The sequence below is a fragment of the Capra hircus genome, chromosome 3, assembly GCF_001704415.2.
Source record: "Capra hircus breed San Clemente chromosome 3, ASM170441v1, whole genome shotgun sequence".
Classification (NCBI taxonomy): domain Eukaryota; kingdom Metazoa; phylum Chordata; class Mammalia; order Artiodactyla; family Bovidae; genus Capra; species Capra hircus.
The window spans coordinates 25724130-25744108 of record NC_030810.1 but is presented as its reverse complement, the minus strand read 5'-3'; the positions used below and the strand labels follow the sequence as shown (position 1 = coordinate 25744108).

Genomic DNA, 19979 nt, shown 5'->3' with positions numbered 1-19979 from the left:
GTCATGAAGAATGTGATCAGAGAGCGTTCATAGACTTGTGGTTCAGAAATTTAGCATGACATTAAGGCCTTGAACCATTTGGTCCCATGCTGATCTCCACTATGACTTTTTTAATTTTAAATTTATTTTTTAATTGAAGAATAATTGCTTTATAGAATTGTGTTGGTTTCTGCCAAACATCAACATGAATCAGCCATAGGTATACATAAGTCACCTCCCTCTTGAAACTTCCTCCCACCTCCTTCCCCATCCGCCTATATGACTCTTGACTCCAACCAGGCATCCTATACTCCAGCCACATCATAATACTTACCATGCCCTCAATTTTCACTATGCTTTTCCATTTCTGATCCCTTGCCATGCTGTTCCCTTTTGTTGAAATCCAACTATCTTTTAAGATCATCCTTAGATGCTACTTTCTTCATATAGCTGCCCTTGATTTCATTTAGTTGAAATATATGTAAAAATATAAAATAAATGGGATCCATTACTATATTATATTCTATGTATCTATTTATGTGTATAGTTTAACATAATTTCTATGTATATACACAGATGTGTGTATATCTGAATATATATGTAAGAATGAATGAAACCATAACTTCCATTTATTAGCCTGAGTCTTGAAAGGTTGATGTTAACATTCCTGTTTTACAGGAATAGAAATGTGGCTTCACATGGCTACTCAGGGGGTAAAGCCAGTATTTAAATTATATACCTGTTGCCTCTATTAGGTTGGGAGAGGGAACTACGTCATTTTTCGTTCTGATATAAAAACAAGAGAATGGGAGAAGACTTATCTTCAATGCCTTTAGCATCCATGTGTACTTTTGTAATGAAGTAGCTATTCAATGATCTTTCTTCCTAATCTAGTTTTAGAAGGGAACATTTGGGAAGTGTCCTGTATACCAGAAAGGGTGATCAAATTACAAAACAATTTTAAATTAAAAAGTAACCAACACTATTGAAGTGACAAAGACTCTTCTAGACCCAGCTCTAGTCAGGCTCCTCTAAGCCCTCAAGGCTCTAACTTTGGGCTTTGTGCTTGACCTACTTATTTCAGTTTTAGCAAGAATATAGTTGAATTAGCTTAGCCAGAGTCCATCTCCCTTTGTATCTGACCACCTTGGCCTGCCTTTAGCAGAAATCCTATCAATGATTTTGGCCAGAATTTTCTTTTATCCCTGATGTTTCTTCTTTGTAATTTTCCATCCACTGTCTCCCACCCTGTTCCTTACCCATAAATTCCCACTTGTCCTTTTTATATAATATAGAGTGAAGTCTAATTCTATACTGAGTCTCTTGTCTCCTATTACAACAGGTACTGAATAAAATATGCCTTCACTGCTTTGTCTGATCCTTGTTTTCTCTGACCAGGATATCTAATGCAGAAACAGAGATGAAAATCTAGTATCTTCTGTTGAGCCAGATTTTTTTTTTAATAACACTTTTTTTAGACCAGTGTTAGGTTCACATCAAAAAACTGAGCAGAAGGTACAGAGATTTACCGTATACCCCTGCCCCCATACATGCATAGCCTCCCCCATTATCAACACCCTGCACCAGACCAGCTTATTTGTTTATTTTTGGTTGCGTTGAGTCTTCATTGCTGTGAGTATGCTTTCTCTAGTTGTGGCAAGTGGGGTCTTTCTAGTTGTGGTGCACGGGCTTCTCCTTGCAGTGGCTTTTGTTGTTACACAGCACAAGCTCTAGGTGCATGAGCTGAGCAGCTGTGGACCATGGGCTTAGTTACTCTGCAGCATGTGAATCTTCCCAGACCAGGGATTGAATCCATGTTCCCTGCATTGATGGGCAGATTCTTAACCACTGGACCACCAGGGAAGTCCCAAACATTTGTTAAACTGGTAAGCTATCACACAAAATGCTTGTTTATGTTAGGGTTCACTCATGGTGGTGTACATTCTATGGGTTTAGACAAATATATAATTATGTGTATGTACCATGATAACATCATACAGAATAGTTTCGCTGCCCTAAAACTCTTCTGTACTCAGCCTATTCATTCCTCCTTTGGCAACCACTGATGTCTTAGCAGTCTCCATGGTTTGATTTTTTTCAAAATGTCATATATTTAGAATCTTACAGCATGTAGTCTTTTCACACTTCTTTCACTTAAGTGAAAACTAAGATTCCTCTGTTTCTATTCATGCCTTGATGATTTCTTTTTATCACTGAATAATATTCCACTCTCTAGCTATCTCACAGTTTATTTATTCATTTATCCACTGAAGGACATTTTAGTTGCTTCCAAGTTTTGGCAATTATGGATGAATCTACTATAAACATCTGTGTATAGGGATCTTTTTCCCAATTATTTTTATTGTAGTAAAATATACAACATAAAATTTACCACCTTAACCATTTTAAGTGTAAAGTTCAATGTTAAATATGTTCATAATATTTTGCAACCATCACCAGCATCCATCTCCAGAACACTTTTCATCTTGTAAAACCAAGTGAAAGTGAGTGAAGTCGCTCAGTTGTGTCCGACTCTTTGCGACTCCATGGACACCAGGCTCCTCCGTCCATGGGCCTTTCTAGGCAAGAGTACTGGAGTGGGTTGCCTTTTCCTGCTCCAGGGAACTTCCCGATCCAGGGATCCAACCCAGGTCTCCCGTGTTGCAGACAGACGCTTTACCACCTGAGCCACCAGGGAAGCCACCAGCTATCCATTAAACAATAATTCTTCTTTTTCCCCTTCCCTCAGCTACTGACAACCACCATCCTACTTTCTGTCTCTGATTTTGACCGCCGTAAGTATTTTATGTAAGTATAATTACACAGCATTTGTACTTTGTGACTGGGTTATTTCACTTAGCATAATGTCTTCAAGGTTCATCCTGGTATAGCATATTGTAGAATTTCCTTCCTTTTTAAAGCTGAATAATATTACATTGTATGTATGTATCACATTTTGCTTATCCATTCATTCATTGATGGACGATTGGATTGTTTTCACATTTTAGCTGCTATGATCCTGTTATGAACATGGATGTACAAATATCTTTTCAAGACCCTCATTTTAATTATTTGATTATACACCAAGACTGAAATTGCTGGATCATATGGTAATTCTATATTTAATTTTTTGAGTAACTCAGACTGCTTTTCCACAGTAGTTGTACCATTTTACATTCCCTCAAACAATATGTTTGCAAGTTTTTATGTGAACTTGTTTTCAAGTAATTTGGCTGATATCAAGGAGCACAACTGCTGGATTATATGGTAAAAGTATGTTCAGTTTGTAAGACACTACCAAACTGTCTTCCAAAGTGGCTGTACCACCAGCAAAGAAGGAGTATTCCTATTGTTCCATATCCTCACCAGTTTTTGGTGTTGACAGTGTTTGGGTTTGGGTGTGGGTTTTGGCCATTTTAATAGGTATGTAGTAGTATCTCATTGTTTAATTCCCATTTCCCTGAAATTTTCCTTTCATGTGCTTATTTGCCATCTGTATATTTTAACTGGTGAGGTGTTTGGCCCATTTTTTTAAAAAGGGGGTCTTTTGCTGCTTCATAAAAATTTTAGAATCAGTTTGCTGATAACCTCAAAATAACTTGCTGAAATTTGGGATTCACTGAATCTACAGATCAACTTTAGAAGAACTGACATCTGGACAATATTGAGTCTTCTTATCCATGAATGTGGATATCTATCTCTCTTTTTACTTAGATTTCATTATTCAGAATTTCATAGTTTTTCTCATATAGATCTTGTACATATTCTATTAGATATGTATCTAAGTATTTTGATAAATACTTAGTGACATTGTACAGGAGACAGGGATCAAGACCATCCCCAAGAAAAAGAAATGCAAAAAAGCAAAATGGCTGTCTGGGCAGGCCTTACAAACAGCTGTGAAAAGAAGAGAAGCAAAAAACAAAGGAGAAAAGGAAAGATATACCCATTTGAATGCAAAGTTCCAAAGAATAGCAAGGAGAGATAAGAAAGCCTTCCTCAGCAATCAGTGCAAAGAAATAGAGGAAAACAATAGAGTGCGAAAGACTAGAGATCTCTTCAAGAAAATTAAAGATACCAAGGGAACATTTCATGCAAAGATGGGCTCAATAAAGGACAGAAATGGTCTGGACCTAACAGAACCAGAAGATATTAAGAAGAAGTGGCAAGAATACATAGAAGAACTACACAAAAAAGATCTTCACGACCCAGATAATCAAGATGGTGTGATCTCTCACCTACAGCCAGACATCCTGGAATGTGAAGTCAAGTGGGCCTTAGGAAGCAAGATTGCCAGGAGAAATATCAATAACTTCAGACATGCAGATGACACCACCTTTATGGCAGAAAGTGAAGAAGAACTAAAGAGCCTCTTGGTGAAAATTAAAGAGGAGAGTGAAAAAGTTGGCTTAAAGCTCAACATTCAGAAAACTAACATCATGGCATCTGGTCCCATCACTTCACGGTAAATAGATGGGGAAACAGTGGAAACAGTGGCAGACTTCATTTTTGGGGGCTCCCAAATCACTGCAGATGGTGACTGCAGCCATGAAATTAAAAGACACTTACTCCTTCAAAGGAAAGTTATGACCAACCTAGACAGCATATTAAGAAGCAGAGACACTACTTTGTCAACAAAGGTCCGTCTAGTCAAGGCTATGGTTTTTCCAGTAGTCATGTATGGATGTGAGAGTTGGACTATAAAGAAAGCTGAGCACCAAAGAATTGATGCTTTTGAACTGTGGTGTTGGAGAAGACTCTTGAGAGTCCCTTGGACTGCAAGGAGATCCAACCAGTCCATCCTAAAGGAGATCAGTCCTGTGTGTTCATTGGAAGGACTGATGCTGAAGTTGAAGCTCCAATACTTTGGCCACCTGATGCGAAGAGCTGACTCTTTGGAAAAGACCCTGATGTTGGGAAAGACTGAGGGCAGGAGGAGAAGGGGACGGCAGAGGATGAGATGGTTGGATGGCATCACTGACTCAATGGACATGAGTTTGGGTAAACTCTGGGAGCTGGTGACGGACAGGGAGACCGGCGTGCTGCGTTTCATGGGGTCGCAAAGAATCGGAAACGACTGAGCGACTGAACTGAACTGAATGTAAGTGATATTGCATTTTTAATTTCAAACTCCACTTGTTCATTGCTGGTTATATAGAAAAGTAATTGATTGTTGTATATTAACACTGTATCCTCCAATGTTACTCTAGGAGGGGTCAATCTTACTATAACCACTTATTAGTTCCAGGAGGGGTTTTTGTTATTTCTATTGATTCTTTTAGATTTTCAATAGAGATGATCGTGTCTTCTATTAACAAAGTCAGCTTGATTTCCTCTTTCTCAACCTATGATTTCCTCTTTCTCAACCTAAATAGCTTTGATTTTCTTTTCTTGTCTTATTGCATTAACTAGGACTTCCAGGACAATACTGAATAGCAGCGGTAAGAGGGTACATCCTTTCTTTGTTCCTTATCTCAGTGGAAAATCTTACCAATGTTGGAATCTCCCCATTCAGTAAATGCTACTGTAGGTTTTTTGTAGTATTCTTTATACTATCAAGAAGATTCCCCTCTAGTTCTAGTTTTCTGAGAGTATTTATCATGTATGAGTGTTGCATTTTTTTCTCTCTTTCTTTTGAGCATTGGATTTTTATCAAATAGTTTTTCTATATCTATTGATATGATCATGTGATTTTTCTTCTTTAGGCTGTTAAGATTGTAATGTAATGGATTACGTTAATTTATTTTTATTAATTGGGTCTTCCCTCATTCTTTTTTTAATTTAATTTTATTTTTGGTTGCATTGGGTCTTTGTTGCTGTACACGGGCTTTTTCTAGTTGCCATGAGTAGGGGCTACTCTTCATCGCAGTACACCAGCTTCTCAATTGAGGTGGCTTCTGTTATTGTAGAGCACAGGCTCTAGGCATGCAGGCTTCAGTAGTTGAGGCACTCAGGTTCAGTAGTTGAGACTCATGGGACCTAGAGCTTGGGGCTCAGTAGCACATCAAGAGTTGTGGTTTGTGGGTTCTAGAGTGTGGGCTCTGTAGTTGTGTCACACAGGCTTAATTGCCCTGCAGCCTGCAGAATTTTCCTGGACCAGGAATTGAATCCATGCCCCCTGCGTGGGCAGGCAGATTCTTATCCACTATACCACCTGAGAAGTCCACATTAATTGATTTTCAACTGTTGAATTAGCCTTGCATATGTGATAAATGTCACTTGGTATATAATTCTTTTTAATACATTGTTAAATTCTACTTACTAATATTTCATTGAGGAGTTTTTGCATCTATGTTCATGAGCGCTATTGGTCAGGTTTTTTTTTTTTTTTTTGGATAATGTCTTTCTCTGGTCTCAGTAATGAGGGTAAGTCTGGCCTCATAGGATGAGTTAGCATCTATTCTGCTGCTCTTCTGAAAAAGACTGAGAGAAATGGCATAATTTCTTTCTTAAATGTTTATAAGAATTCAACAGTAAACCCATCTGAGCCTAGTGCTTTCTGTTTTGGAAGGTTATTAATTATTGATTAAATTTCTTTAATAGATGTAGTGATGTCCCTTCTTTCATTTCTTATGTTAATAATTTGTGTCCTCTCTTTTTTCCTTTGTTAACTTGGCTTAGAGGTTTATTGATTTTATTGTTTTTTTTTTTCAAAGAAACAGTTTTGGTTTCACTGATTTTCTTGATCGATTTCCTGTTTTCAATTCCATTGATTTCTACTTTTTTTAAAATTTCTTTTCTTTATTAACTTTGGATTTAATTTTCTCTTCTTTTTCTAGTTTCCTAATGTGGAAACTTAGGTGACTGATTTTAGATCTTTTAAATTTCCTAATAGATGCATTCAATGCTCTAAATTTCCTTTGAATTAGTGCTTTTGCTGCATCCCACAAATTTTGATAAGTTTGGTTTTCATTTTCATTTAGTTAAGAATATTGTTTAATTTCTCTTGAGATTATTTAGGAGTGTGTTGTTTAATCAAAAAGTTCTTAGGGATTTTCTGTTATGGTTTTGGTTTAATTCCACTGTGGTCTGAGAGCAAATATTGTATGATTTCTTTTAAAATTTGTTGAGGTGTTTTCTAGCCCAGAATGTGGTTTATCTTGGTGAATGTTTCATGTGGACTTGAATAGAATGTGTATTCTGCTGGTTATTGGATAAAGTAGTCTATAGATACCCAGTTTTTGATTGATGGTGTTGTTGAGTTCAAATATGTGCTTACAAATTTTCTGCTAGATGCCTTCATTTCGGACAAAGTGGAGCCAAATATTAAAGAGCTATTGCAGAAATATAGAAGACTTTTCTTGGAAATATAGTTATTTTTCATAAAAATATGTTATATATATTAACATGTAATGGAATTAATATTGTGATTTAAAGGGATTAAATACATATTTTATATTTCTCAGTTTTATTTTCTAACATGAGAGACATGCTAGATATAATTTATATAAACAGAAGCTCAATTCAGTTCAGTTCAGTCGCTCAGTCGTGTCCGACTCTTTGCAACCCCATGAATCGCAGCACGCCAGGCCTCCCTGTCCATCACCATCTCCCGGAGTTCATTCAAACTCATGTCCATCGAGTCAGTGATGCCATCCAGCCATCTTATCCTTTGTCATCCCTTTCTCTTCCTGCCCCCAATCCCTCCCAGCATCAGAGTCTTTCCAGTGAGTCAACTCTTCACATGAGGTGGCCAAAGTTCTGGAGTTTCAGCTTTAGCATCATTCCTTCCAAAGAACACACAGGACTGCTCTCCTTCAGAATGGACTGGTTGGATCTCCTTGCAGTCCAAGGGACTCTCAAGAGTCTTCTCCAACACCACAGTTCAAAAGCATGAATTTTTTGACGCTCAACTTTCTTCACAGTCCAACTTTCACATCCATACATGACTACTGGAAAAACCATAGCCTTGACTAGACAGACCTTTGTTGGCAAAGTAATATCTCTGCTTTTAATATGCTGTCTAGGTTGGTCATAACTTTCCTTCCGAGGAGTAAGCGTCTTTCAATTTCATGGCTGCAGTCACCATCTGCAGTGATTTGGGAACCCCCAAAAATAAAGTCTGACAGTTTCCACTGTTTCCCCATCTATTTCCCATGAAGTGATGGGACCAGATGCCATGATCTTAGTTTTCTGAATGTTGAGCTTTAAGCCAACTTTTTCACTGTCCTCTTTCACCATCAAGAGGCTTTTTAGTTCCTCTTCACTTTCTGCCATAAGGGTGGTGTCATCTGCATATCTGAGGTTATTGATATTTCTCCTGGTGATCTTGATTCCAGCTTGTGCTTCTTTCAGCCCAGCGTTTCTCATGATGTACTCTGCATATAAGTTAAATAAGCGCAATTAGGTCCTTAATAATTTTAAAAAGCATACAGTGGTCCTAAGATTAGAAGTCTGAGAACTGCTATTCTAAATCTTCCCCACTCAAGTGTGTTCCATGGATTGCACTACTTAACTCACTTGGGAGCTTCTTAAAAATGCCAACTCAAAAAAAAAAAAAAGGAAAAAAGAAATGCAAACTTTCAGGCCCACACAAGACTGAATAAATAAGAATGTACATTTTCATGATCCTTTGATGATTTAGATGCCCATTAAAGTTTGAGAAACACTGGTCTAGAGGTGTTAAAAAAAATCTTCCTGACACTTGAGTTTTATAGAATGACTAGGAGCAGCTGGGGAGGACTGATGACCAAGGACTCAGGCAGACAGGAGAACGTGGATGAAATAGTAGTAGAGAGAAATGTTATGACATGCTGGGAAACTGCAAACTGAACATATCTAGACTTTTGATAATGTTCTTTTTCAAATTTTAAAAATTGTGCTAAAATACTTGTAACATAAAATTTACCATCTTAACCATTTTTTATATGTGTAGTTCAGTTGTTTTAAACACCACTATCCATTCCCATACCTCTTTTTATCCTGTAAAACTTAAACCCTATACCTACTAAACAATAATCCTCCAGTTATCAACATGAACAAGGGTTCCAATTTCTCCACATCCTTGCCAATATTAGTTGTTGTCTGTTTTTCTGATAGAAGCCATCCTAATGCTTGTGAGGTCATAACTCGTTATAGTCTTTATTTACATTTTCCTAACAATCAGTGAGGAGAAGGCTATGGCAACCCACTCCAGTACTCTTGCCTGGAAAATCCCATGGATGGAGGAGCCTGGTAGGCTGTAGTCCATGGGGTAGCAAAGAGTCAGACACGACTGAGCGACTTCACTTTCACTTTTCACTTTCATGCATTGAAGAAGGAAATGGCAACCCACTCCAGTGTTCTTGCCTGGAGAATCCCAGGGATGGGGGAGCTTGGTGGGCTGCCGTCAATGGGGTCGCACAGAGTCGGACACGACTGAAGTGACTTAGCAGCAGTAGCAGCAGCAGCAGCAACGATCAGTGATGCTGAGCATCTTTTCATGTGCTTCTTGGCTATTTGTATATCTTCTTAGGAGTAATATCTATTCACGTACTGTGCCTATTTTTGAATCAGGTTGCTTTTTTATTGTTGAGCTTTAAAAGCTCTCTATATACTTTGTATATTAATGCCTTAAAGATAAATGATTTGCCAATATATTCTCCTGTTCTGTTGTTTTCCTTTTTACTGTTATTCTGACTTTTGATGCATACAGTTTTAAAATTTTCATGAGGTATTATTTGTCTACTTTTTCTTTTGTTACTTATGTCCTTGATGTCATAGACAGGAAATCATTTCCAAGTTCAATGTCATGAAGCTTTTGTCCTATTTTCTTCTAAGAGTTTATTGTTTTAGGTCTTACATTTAGGCCCTTGATCCGTGAAGAATTTTTTTTTTATATGATGTTAGCTGAAGGTCTAACTCCATTATTTTGCATATGTATGTCCATTTTCCCCAGAATCACTTGTTGAAAAGCTTGTTCTTCCCCCATTGAATGGTCTAGAGACTTTTGTCAAAAATCACTTGACCATATATGTTATAGTTTATTTCTGGGCTGTATATTCTATCCATTGATCTTTATGTCTGTATTTATGCCAGTATCACACTATTTTGATTACTGTAACTTTGTAGTAAGTTTTGAAATCAAAAAGTGTGAGTCTTCCAGTTTTGTTTTTCAAAATTGTTTTGTGTTTGTGGGGTCCCTTGAGATGTCATGTGAATTTTAGTATGCTTTTTCATATTGCAAAAAAAAAATGTAGTTGGTATTTTGGTAGGGATCACATTGAATCTGTAAATTGTTTTGGGCAATATTGTCATTTTTTAACAATATTAAATCTTCCATTCCATAAATATGAGGTGTTTCCATTTATTTATGTCTTATTTAATCTCTTTCAGCAATATTTTATAGTTTTCATTGCACTTAACATCCTAAGTTAATTCCTAAGTATTTTATTCTTTATGATGCTATAGTAAGAGGATTGTTTTTATAATTTCCTTTTCAAATTGCTCATTCTTAGTGCATAGAAATGCAACTGATTTTGTGTTGACTTTGTATCCTAATTTTTTTTCTGAATTAATTAATTAGTTCTAACAGACTTTTTTGTGGAATCTTTAGTATTTTCTACATATAAGATTATACCATCTGCAAATAGAGATATTTTTATTTCATCCTTTCCAATCTGGAAAGGATTGGATTTGGTTTCAATTCAAATCCAATTGAAAATTGGTTTCAATTTTTTTTTTCTTGCCTACTTGCTCTGGCTACAACTTCCAGTACTAAGTTGAATAGAAGTGGTGAAAGTCGGCATCCACACTTACCTTGTTCCTGATCCTAGGGGGAAAGTTTCCAGTCTCCTCCATGGCTGTGGCCTCCGTCATGCTCTCAGTGGCCCCACATTCCTCCCATGGCCAGGGCCATCATGGCTACGGTGTTCGTGAGGGGGTGGCCCTCAATGGTTGTGGCCTCAATAACCAGGAACATCATGAGGCTGGTGGCCATGGGGTCCGTCCCCCATGTCCAAAGCCTTCATGGGGCCAGTGTCTACCACCAGCATCCATTCCTCCACCAGGGCCTTCGTGGGGGCAATGTCCACTGCCTTCACCCCCATGCCACTGCCAGGGCCTTTGTGGAGATGATGCCCACCATCTCCAACCACACCCCCACCAGGGTCCCCTCCTCCATTTGGGAGTCTCCTTCAGAACGAGCTTTTCTGGCCCCTCAGACTGGAGGAAGAGAAGGTTCATTTCCTCCTTGGCCACCATGGCCTCTATGGTATGGTCTAGGACCTGATCCTGATCCCCCCACACCAGGTCACCCTGCAGGGTGTCACATGGGCCATCCCAGAAGGGATCACCAACCCCTCCCTGGAAGAGGGTGGGGGACACAGCAGACGTGGACCCTCTGGGCTACCAGGACACCCAGGTCCTCCATGGGGATCTGGCATAGGTTTCCCAGGTTCAGGGAGGATGTGCTGCATGCCCTTGGGCCCCTCAGGGCCTTCCGGTAAGAAACCACTGGCTATTGGACCAGGCCTGAATCCAGGTGGCACCAGCATCTGCTTGATCTTGTCTGAATAGTCTGGTTGCTTTGGCCTTCCTGTGAGGGCCAACTGTTAGGTCTACCCACGATGGAGGAGAGGCTCTCCTGCAAATTGATGCCTCCTGCTCTAGGGTCCTGGGGACTCTTCCCGGCACCTGTGCTCCCAATAAAATTGGCCATAATAGGAGGCAACTTCAAACTGCCTTCCCCATCAGGTGAACCACAGGCCCCTTAGGCTCTAGGGTCTCATCCATGGAACAATCCACATCTAGGGTGATGAGTTTCGGTGGGGAGAATAGGCTCCTAAGGCTTAGGATCAGGCTCATGAGGACTTTCTTTGTTCAGGAAGAGCTCCTGAAAGATTCGCTTCTCCTCCTCAGCCTGGCTGTACCTCCTGTTGCATTCAGGGATAGCGAGAGGCGAAAGCATCACCAGGGGCCTGGTGCGCATCCAGGGCACCTTCTCCTCCATGGTGTTGTGGCTCAGATGACAGCCTATCTCAAACATGTGTTCACTCTGATGGTATCTCTCACTTAGCTGACCTGCCAAAGTCCTTGATCTTACTCACATTTGCTCATTCAGTTTCATCCAGTTCAAAACAGAAATACCCTCCCAGTTTGCCCTCTGACCACATCACAGCTTTCTTCTTCCTGCCTTTCCGAGTCAGCTGACTAGGATCTCTGGTACTCTCAGTTGGCTTTGCTTCCAGAGTTCCTGGCTCCAAAGAGGTGGTATCCATGAGCTCTGGGACTTCAGCAGGGGAAACTGGGGGCTCTGGACATTCTGTGTCCATAACCTCAGAAGGAGGTGCTGACTGGCTCTGGGGAAGAAGTTTCGGCTGTGCTTGGTTCTGTGCTTATTTTCCCTTCAAATGGGCTTGACTTGGCAGCTGTGGGTGACAGCACCTTCTTCTTGATTTTGATGCCTGGAACAGAAGATGAATTGAGCACATCCAGAAAGCCCAGGCTTTCCATTGGCTGTGGCAGGATTATCAGATCTCTTTGGTGGCACTGGGTGTTGTGTTGACACTTGAGGGGGATGGGTTTAAGGTTGTACTTGTCAGAAACCACCACTACACTGGTATTCTTCACAGTCACCAAAGATGGGGGTCTCCAGCTCTAGTCCAGTGAAACTTGGTGTGAGACTGGACACTGGGGTTATAAGAGACTTAGACTTCTCCCTCTTCTCTGGGGCCTCCTGAGCCTGAGTCTCAGCCTTCACTTCTATCACCGGTTGGTCAGGAGGGGTGGTTTAACTCTTTCCCTCTTCTTTCTGTTTCTCTTATCTTTCTCAGCAGGCTGGGTGGTGTACTGCTCTGGGAGTGGATGACTAGTCGCTGATAAGGACTGAGGCCAATTTCCAGAGCTCTTCATTCTCATTTGACTTGCTCAGTTGCTCACCAGTTTGGCTGTGTTGTTCTGCTTGAGATGGTCTGCAGGGAGTGGAGATGCTGCAGGGTCAGTAGAATTTGCTGCAAGAGGGGAATGTTGTTGGTTGTTTTTTAATTTGTCAGAGAATTGTTAAGAAACTTGTAACTACCAGCATCAATAAACTTGACCAATATTTCTGGTGAATGAGTCTGCAGCAGAATGTTCAGATAAGTGCGATGACTCACCATCTCTCATGCTTCCTTCATGAGACTGAATATCTTTAAAATCTCATCCATATTCTTGAGTTCCCCATCTCAGTTAAGGAAGCTATCCAGCATCCTTAAGTTTAAGGACTCTCTTTGAGGCCTATGGGACCCAAACCCATGATCAAGGTTTTATCAGGCTCAGGTGGGGAGGAGGTTAAACTTTTGGAGGAAAAAAATAAATAAAACAACCAATCAGAACCCAAAGTTCAGTTATTTGGGGGGGGCCTCATTGGATCAAAAAGTCTCTTAAAAAAAATAAAGGCCAACTCAGCATGCATTCCCCCCTCCCCAACTCCATTTAGGGAGGGGGCTCATAGGAAAAAAGTTCTGAGTGGATTAAAAAAAGTAAGTGTTGAATGAGTGAATTTGGGTGGGTTTCGGAAGGAAGGGTGGTTAATTATTTTTGAAGTTATGTGGTAATGGTCCTTTAGCCACAGATTTCAAGTACCAGGCAGTGTGGGCTGGTAGGGTGGGCGAGATAGGTGGGAAGGGGCAGAAGACACAAGTGGTTGGGCTGATGGCTGTTGTTTTCCCTTCCCCCTTTCTCTCAGGATCTTTTCAAGGGTTCAGATGTTGCTGTGGCTTGTTTCTTTTTCCCTCATGGCCGACTTGAGAAAATTTCAAACCCCTAAATAAATCCCAGAATCGAACCTTCTATTTCTCTCTTCAATTCCATCAGAGAAAAAGAGAGGGAGAATAGTAATGGCAGCCCTTTAAATCCCCTGGAATTTTGCTGTATGGGTAGGCGCTTGCAACGGGGTGGGAGGTGCAGCAACGACTGCCTGCTTCTTTGTCTGCACCTCTGTGATCAGAAGCAAGTCTTCCACTGGAAGTTGCCAGCAAGTCTTCGATAGGTTCCAGAGTTGCAAATAGTTACAGGAGGCAGATTCTGCTAGTGCTGTTGTTGGCAGGTGGGGAGATAGAATCCTGGTGCTTTCTACTTTGCCATCTTCCTAGAATTCTCTCTTGCTAACATTTTGCCCTCTGACATGTGAATTGTGGTGATTATAATCTTTAGGAAAAACCAGGAGCTAAAACTGCTAGTAGTCCTCTTTCAGAGTTTTATGCTAAAGGAAACTTTTAATAAAAACATAAATATGTATTTCACTGATAGGCAATCTCAGAAACAATGATCTAAATGTTTGAATTTGGTATCAGTATTAAGTAATTGTGTATCCACTCTGAGAGGCATTTTCTAAAATGGTCATTCCCTGCGACATTGTTCTCTATTCCTTTGCCTTGCTTTAATTTGCTTTATAGCACCTGACATTTTGCTATATATGCACTGTTGGTTGTATGTCTTTTTAACTAGAATTAAATCCACAGGATAAAGTCTTTGGCATATTTGTTACTGAATCCTTGTCATCTAAAATAGAGCCTGGCAAGTTATAAGAACTGTGTAAAATTTGTTGGATATATGCATGAATGAAACATGAAATTTGGGGGGGGCCAATACTATTCAGTAAAAAGTACAGAAAATAAAATGAAATGTATTCTTTTATTAAAACAATGAAAAAATGACATACATGAGGACAGAGTTTGGAATTTAGGAATTTGGAGACAACGTCACCAAGGTTATATGGAGAAATGAGAACAGTTATTATGATAGGAGACAGGGTTGTCGGCAACATTTTCTCTCCCTCTTTCTTTTTATTTCTGGTATTAGTGTTTTAAAATGATTTATTCACTGAAAAAAAAAACACTTAAAAAAACCCATCATTTTCCTAAGTCAGATGAAAAGTATGGATAGAATATTATGCTTGCCAAACTTATTCCTGACAAATGGAGCTCTATATTCCATAGGAAGGAACAGTCTCTGGAGCTTTCAGACAGAAAAATAAAGACAGAAGGAGGAAGATTTGCTTAGTGTTTGAACAGTAAATCACAAAATGTTATAATTAAAAGATGTGGGGAGAAGGGGACAGAAACTAACTTCCTTGGTTTGCGTCCAGAGGCTGTGTTCTGAATTTAACAGTAGAACACCAATAACCAGGCGGGGCCAGAACATAGAGTCACACATTTTGTTCATGTCACAAAGGTGCCTGCGGCAGAAAACAAATGGCAGCTGAAATTCAGACCCTGCTCTATTCTCTAAGCCACTGAAACCTAGTGTAGGGCTGTATGTACCCAGGGGATGTACTTTTTTTCTGATTTTCACATAGGTATTGCAGGGGATGGGTATTGGAATAGGTCTTTGACTTAGCATGTTGGAGTCTGATGCCAAGAAAAATAACCTCTTTGTTGAACCATATCAATCTCTATTCCAGTAAGGATTAAGGTTGGGCTTAATATGTAGTCTTTAGAGAATCATATGAAGAGGCGTGAATAACATTTATGACACACAGTCCATTACCCAGACTTGCACTCTTGTTGGAAGACAGAAGTTTAAATGCTACTGGATGTAAATACAGAACATTAAATAGTCTTATCTTCCTCTAGTCCTATTGCTGTGATTTAATGAAGAAATGGGGTGGCAGGGTTGCAAATAGAAACAAAGAAAAGCTCTGGAGTCACAACTCTTAGAGTCAATAGGAAAAACATTAGGTTGAAATGAAGTCTCCGATCCCCTTCTCCCTATACCTTTCTGACTACCTCAAGAAAAAACATTAAAATAATTTCATGTTTCTACTGCTCACATTTTCCACCTCAATCATGTGAACCCCTCATCGTTCCCCAGACATTCCATGTTTCCTCACCCCACCTCTTCTCAGCCCATGCCTAGAAAGTCTTTCACTGTCTTGTCTTCTTAGGAAATTCTCTTTAGCTTTTAAAACTCAGTTCTAATAAAAAGGAATGCTTTGATTCAGTTCAAATGAGGTGGATGAACCTGGAACCTATTATACAGAGTGAAGTAAGTCAGAAAGAGAAAGACAAATACTGTATAATAGTGCATATATATGGAATTTAGAAAGATGGTACCAATGATCCTACATGCAGGGCAGGAAAGGAGCCATAGATGTAAAGAACAACTTTTGGACTCACTGAGAGAAGGCGAGGGTGGGATGATCTGAGAGAATACCATTGAAACATATACATTCAGTTCAGTCGCTCAGTCGTGTCTGACTCTTTGCGACCCCATGAATCGCAGCACGCCAGGCCCATTACCATATGTAAAACAAATGACTAGTGCAAGTTTGATGCATAGAGCAGGGCACTCTAAGCCAGTGCTCTGGGATAACCCAGAGGGATAAGGTGGAGAGGGAGGTGGGAAGGGGGGTTCAGGATGAGGGGGACATATGCATACCTGTGACTGATTCATGTTGATGTATGGCATCACAATATTGTAAAGTATTCTCCAATTAAATTAATTAAAAAATAAAATACTTGGGCAAAGTAATAAAAAAAGAAATTCAGTTCAGGCACTCAGTCATGTCTGACTCTTTGTGATCCCATGGACTGCAGCAAGCCAGGCTTCACTGTCCATCACCAAATCCTGTAGCTTGCTCAAACTCATGTCCCTCAAGTCGGTGATGCCATCCAACTATCTCATCCTCTGTCATCCCCTTCTCCTCCTGCCTTCAGTCTTTCCCAGCATCAGGGTCTTTTCCAGAGAGTCAATTCTTCTCATCAGGTGACCAAATTATTGGAGCTTTAGTTTCAGCATTAGTCCTTCCAATGAACATTCAGGACTGATTTCCTTTAAGATGGACTGGTTGGATCTCCTTGCAGTCCAAGGGACTCTCAAGAGTCTTCTCCAACACCACAGTTCAAAAATATCAATTCTTTGGCGCTCAGCTTTCTTTATAGTCCAACTCTCACATCCTTACATGACTACTGGAAAAACCATAGCCTTGACTAGACAGACCTTTGTTGACAAAGTAATGTCTCTGCTTTTTAATATGGTGTCTAGGTTGGTCATAACTTTCCTTTGAAGGAGTAAGTGTCTTTTAATTTCATGGCTGCAGTCACCATCTGCAGTGATTTTGGAGCCCCCCAAAATAAAGTCAGCCACTGTTTCCCCATCTACTTACCATGAAGTGATGGGACTGGATCCCATGATCGGTAGTTGCCCAATATGCTACTGGAGATCAGTGGAGAAATAATTCCAGAAAGAATGAAGAGAGGGAGCCAAAGCAAAAACAACACCTAGCTGTGGATGTGATTGGTGATGGAAGTAAAGTCTGATGCTTTAAAGAACAATGTTGCATAGGAACCTGCAATGTTAGGTTCATCAATCAGGAGATGGCAAGAGTGAACACAGACATTTTAGGAATCAGTGAAGTAAAATGGGCTGGAATGGGTGAATTTAACTCAGATGACCATTGTAGTACTGTGGGCAGGAATCCCTTAGAGGAAATGGAGTAGCCATCATAGTCAACAAAAGAGTCTGAAATGCAGTACTTGGATGCAATCTCAAAAACAGCAGAATGATTTCTGTTCATTTACAAGGCAAACCATTCATTATCACAGTAATCCAAGTCTATGCCCCAACCAGTAATGCTGAAGAAGCTGAAGTTGAACGGTTTCTATGAAGACCTACAAGACCTTTTAGAACTAACACACCAAAAAGAAGTCCTTTTCATTATAGGGGACTAGAATGCAAAAATAGGAAGTTAAGAGATACCTGGAGTAATGGTCAAATTTGGCCTTGGAGTACAGAATGAAGCAAGGCAAAGGCTAACAGAGTTTTGCCGAGAGAACGCACTGGTCATAGCAAACACCTTCTTCCAACAACACAAGAGAAGACTCTACCCGTGGACATCACCAGATGGTCAATACTGAAATCAGATTGATTATATTCTTTGCAGCCAAAGATGGAGAAACTCTGTACAGTTAGCAAAAACAAGACCGGGAGCTGACTGTGGCTCATATCATGAACTCCTTATTGCCAAATTCAGCCTTAAATTGAAGAAAGTAGGGAAAACCAGTAGATCATTCAGGTATGACCTAAGTCAAATCCCTTATGGTTATATAGTGGAAGTGACAAATAGATTCAAGGGACTAGATCTGATAGACAGAGTGCCTGAAGAACTATGGATGGAGGTTCGTGACATTGTATAGGAGGCAGAGATCAAGACCATAACAAAGAAAAAGAAATGCAAAAGGGCAAAATGATTGTCTGAGGAGGCCTTAGAAAAAAGGAAGACTTAAAAAAAAAATTCAGCTCTAAAGTCACTTCTCTAGGAGGCCTGCTGATCTCCCTCTACCTGACTGTAGATATTTCCTCCCTCTTTGGTGTTCCCTTAGCATTTGGCATAACTCTCTAACAGCATCTGGTTTCCCTGGTGGCTAAGATGGTAAATAACCTGCCTGTAACGCAGGAGACCCAGATTCTTCCCTGGAAAAGAGAATGTCAATCCACTCCAGTATCCTTGCCTGGAGAATTCCATGAACAGAAGAGCTTGGCGGGCTACAGTCCATGAGGTCTCAAAGAGTCAGACAAATGACTGAGCAACTAATAATTTCATTTTCTAATAGCATTTAACATTATCTGTTAACATATCTACTGATCTCATTAGACTATGGGTTATTCTAGAATAGAGTTTATACCTTTTCAATGTTTATATCCCGTCTCAGCATCTAATATGGTATCTAACAGACAGGGACATTTCAGAAATGCTTGCTGAATCATGAATGAATGAATGAGTGCTATGACTCATGCATGCATCTGGAGGCAGAAGATCTGGATTCAACTTTTTGTTTTGCTGTTAACTTTCTTTATGTGGCTGGAGGAGGAAATGGCAACCCACTCCAGTACTCTTGCCTGGAAAATCCCATGGACAGAGGAGCCTGGTAGACTACCGTCTATGGGGTCGCAAAGAGTTGGACATGACTAAGCAACTTCACTTTTTTATGTGGCAGATTAAATATGGCCACAAATTCTTTGATGCTCCTTCTATTGAGATGATATTCATATCCTTTCCCTTTGTATCTGTGCAGACCCTCTAATTGCTTTCAGTCAGTTCAGTTCAGTTTAGTTGCTCAGTTGTGTCCAGCTGTTTGTGATCCCATGGACTGCAGCATGCCAGGCCTCCGTGTCTATCACCAACTCCTGGAGTTTACTCAAACTCATGTCCATTGAGTCAGTGATGCCATCCAACCATGTCATCCTCTGTCATCCCCTTCTCCTGCTGCCTTCAATATTTTCCAGCATCAGGGTCTTTTCAGATGAGTCACTTTTTCGCATCAGGTAGCCAAAATATTGGAGCTTCAGCATCAACATCAGTCCTTTCAATGAATATTCAGGACTGATTTCCTTTAGGATGGACTGGTTGGATCTCCTTGCAATCCAAAGGACTTTCAAGAGTCTTCTCCAACACTAGAGTTCAAAAGCATCAATTCCTCAGCACTCAGCTTTGTTTATAGTCCAACTCTCACATCCATACATAACTACTGGAAAAACCATAGCCTTGACTAGATGGACCTTTGGTGACAAAATAATGTCTCTGCTTTTTAATATGCTGTCTAATTTGGTCATACCTTTTCTTTCAAGGAATAAGCGTCTTTTAATTTCATGGCTGCAGTCACCATCTGCAATGATTTGGGAGCTCCAAAAATAAAGTCTGTCACTGTTTCCCCATCTATTTGCCATGAAGTGATGGGCCTGGATGCCATGATCTTAGTTTTCTGAATGTTGAGCTTTAAGCCAACTTTTTCACTCTTTCCTTTCACTTTCATCAAGAGGCTTCTTCTTCACTTTCTGCCTTAAGGGTGGTGTCATCTGCATATCTGAAGTTGTTGATATTTCTCCTGGCAATCTTGATTCCAGCTTGTGCTTCATCCAGCCCAGCATTTCTCATTATGTACTCTTCATGGAAGTTAAATAATCAGGGTGACAATATACATCCTTGACTTCTTTCCTGGTTTGGAACCGGTCTATTGTTCCATGTCTGGTTCTAACTGTTGCTTTCTGACCTGCATACAGATTTCTCAAGAGGGAGGTCAGGTGGTCTGGTATTCTCATCT

At 40.0% G+C, this 19979-nt stretch overlaps 1 pseudogene; it reads right to left on the bottom strand.

The window, feature by feature from the left end:
- On the bottom strand, nucleotides 10730–13192 carry LOC102190371 (annotated as a pseudogene).